Source organism: Littorina saxatilis, unplaced genomic scaffold (assembly GCF_037325665.1).
Source record: "Littorina saxatilis isolate snail1 unplaced genomic scaffold, US_GU_Lsax_2.0 scaffold_766, whole genome shotgun sequence".
Taxonomy (NCBI): domain Eukaryota; kingdom Metazoa; phylum Mollusca; class Gastropoda; order Littorinimorpha; family Littorinidae; genus Littorina; species Littorina saxatilis.
In genome coordinates, this window is record NW_027129030.1 from 35,002 (window position 1) to 38,290 (window position 3,289).

The window sequence follows — 3,289 nt, forward strand, 5'->3', positions numbered from 1 at the left end:
TGAGGTTAAATCAAAGAAAAGCTACTCTCAAGCAGTTCAAACTGTAACTGCTGCCAATGGCAATGCCACCCGGACCACACTTCCCCCTTGCCAACTCTCTGCAACAGAGAACTGTGTGCAACAAAGCCCTCGCTATGTTGGGAGCGCTATTCCTCCCTCCCCTCCTCTCATGTATGCTGTCCCCACCACTAACTCCTTTGCCGCCCTATCCGACAACTCCCCCAGCGAGTCCACACTCTCCCAGTCCCAGTCGGTCCACCCACTTAAGGAAAACCCTGATGAATGTGTGGACAGACAGAAACCAACATCACCCCAAGAAACATTGCCCACTCTTTCGGTTGCCGGCCAGTCAACCATGCTCTTGATCGGCGATTCTGTCGTCGAGCATGTCGACCCACAACGACTGGCACCAAAGGGTGAGATTCTGCAAAAAGTATGCGTGTCTGGTATGACAGTGTACGACCTGTGCAAATGGCTGCACGGCAATGCCACATCTCCTTCAGCAGCAGTGAATCGTGTGACTGTTCATGTTGGCGTCAACAGTTGCAAGATGGGACCTGTGTCGGAGAAAGAGTGGGCCGACATAATTGGACTGTGCCGCAAAGTCTTTCCTAATGCCAGAGTCTGTCTCAGCTCCATCCTGCCAGCAAAAGGTCGACACACTTTCAATAACTCCATCCTTCCCTCAAATAGAAACCTGGAAGCTGCCTGCCGACGTCTCGATGCTGTCTTCGTAAACAACTCCAGCAGCTTCACTGCGAGCAGTGGTGCACCGAGATTGGCGCTCTACAGCGATCATATTCACCCCAGCGCAAAGGGCACTGCCAAACTGGCTATTAACATCAAATATGCCGACACACCCAACTTGAAAGAGGACCGCCGCTCCAGCGATGACGCTCATCAAGCAAAGAACCATGACCAGGACAACCGCGACCTTCCTCGTCGCAAGCAGCCTCCACACAGACACTCTAATGAGGACACGGGTGCACGCTCCATCCCAAACCACCATTCCCACTCCTACCCTCCACCACCTCCACCCCCGCCGTCCTCCCACCACTACCCTTCACTTATTCCCACCCGTACCCCTGTTAACCTGCCCCCTCCATTTACCTACCCGCCCACCCAGTCTACACGAGAGTCTGTCGGTCAACTGGCGCATGCAGTGACCACGCCAACGCAACCAATTTGGCAATACGCAAGCAGCGCAATTGCGCCGCCCATTCGCCCCTGTCCGCAAATTCGCCCTACCAGTCATCAGCAGTTTGCGGTCCCTCCCCCCGGACACCCACCTGTCTACAGCCAGTCTGCTGACCGTGTCCAACTGCCGCACCTGTCGTCACAGCTCAGTGCAAATGCAGTTCAGCTGCTGAATTTAATTTCAACTCAGCTCATGTGTTAAAAGCTTAAAACGGAAGGCTGTGTAAGTTAGGTGACCTTCGGACTGGTCGGAATATTTCAGTTTGTTTAACAGTATTGAGCGTTGTATCTGCTCCGTGCATAGTCACAAACAGCATCAAATGCAGCAACTAGTGTGTGTGTGTGTGTGTATGTATGTGTGTCTGTGCGTGAGTGCATGTGTATGTGTATGTGTGTGTGTGTGTGAGCGCGATCGCCGGGTCGCCTTGGACAAACATTAATTGGTTCAATTTTCTTGTAGTGTTATACAACCTAGAGCTTGTGTTACGCTTAAAATCTTACGATAAAGTTCGAAGCGTTTTTGCACCTTGTGCAGTGACTATACCTGTGTTTCTAGTTGTGCCTTGCGTTGTACTCGGACTGCCTGTCTGTGTGACGTGACGTGGTCACTGAGGAAAGAGTGTGTTTCCTTCCCTTCGGTTCTAGCACTTCTCCATATCGTCTGATCGACCCGTCGTAGCACATTGTTTAGAACTCTATTGTGTAATTCGTAGACGACAAGGACTTTGCCTTTTCTAGCAAATCTTGAACTTTCACTCTACAACGTCCAGTGTGTGCGGATTGTGTCTGCTTCTGCGTGTACTCTTAACATTTTTAAGCATGTCGGCACTAGCTCCAGCCGCAGGACTGAATATCGGACACTTAAACATTTATCATCTCTTGAACAAAATTCCTGATCTCTGCGTGTTATTAAATCAACATTCTCCCATAACCCATTTGTTTGGGATTTCAGAGACTAGGCTGGACTCACGCATCTGTGATGATATGTTGCGGATACCTCACTATTCTGTTATCCGACGCGACAGTATGGAAGTACAACATACTGGTCTTGCTGTTTATGTCCATGATTCCATTGCAAAGTTTGTTAAGCGCAGGGCTGATCTGGAAGTGAAAAGTATTGAATGCCTTTGGCTTGAAATTTCTTATAAAAATTCGAATTCTTTTCTCCTCGGTTTTGTATATAGAAATCCCGCATCCAATTCAGCTTGGTCTGACGATTTTATTGATTTGATGGATAACATCAAATGTAATAATCGCTATGTTTTGTTACTTGGTGATTTTAACATAGACTTGCATAAAACCCAGACAGCCTGGCGCTCAGTTACATCTCTCTTTGGATTCCATCAACTTGTGAACACCTCAACCAGATTGACTGATACAACATCAACGTTGATTGACCACATTTACACTAATAATACTTCCATGGTGTCAAACGTGAAAACTGTACCTTCAAGCATCAGTGACCATTGTTCAGTTTTTTGTTCTTGGTCGTTCAAGTTACCTAAGCCGGTGCACAAGGGCCATACAACTATTGAATATAGAAGCTTTAAAACGTTTGATGAAACTAAATTCTTCTTTGATCTCAGTTTAGCACCATTTTCCTCTGTGTTTAATCATGTTGTTGCTGACGAAGCGTTGGGCGCCCTTTTAGATATTTTTTATCCTATAGTGGATAAGCATGCCCCACTACGTCACCACAGAGTGAAATATCCATCTCTTCCCCCATGGTTGACGGAACAGATTATAGAAGCCATGTCCCTGCGTGATTTTTACAAAGCAAACAACATGAAGTCTGATTTTAAGAAACAAAGGAATAAAGTGACAGAATTAACACGTCAAGCAAAAGCAAATTACTTTAATACATTAATCGAGGACAAGAAAGATATTGCAACTGTTTGGCGTGCTGTTAATAACATATTAGGTAAATCTAAACAGAACTCAAATCGGTCTGCCACAACCATCTCCCCTGAAGATTTTAATAACCATTTTTTGTCCCTTGCCAATAGGCTAAATGAATCTGCAAAATGCGACAGTCCTGATTCTGACCTTGAAGTCTCTCTCACAAAATTACATGATTTTTGCAATGACAAAT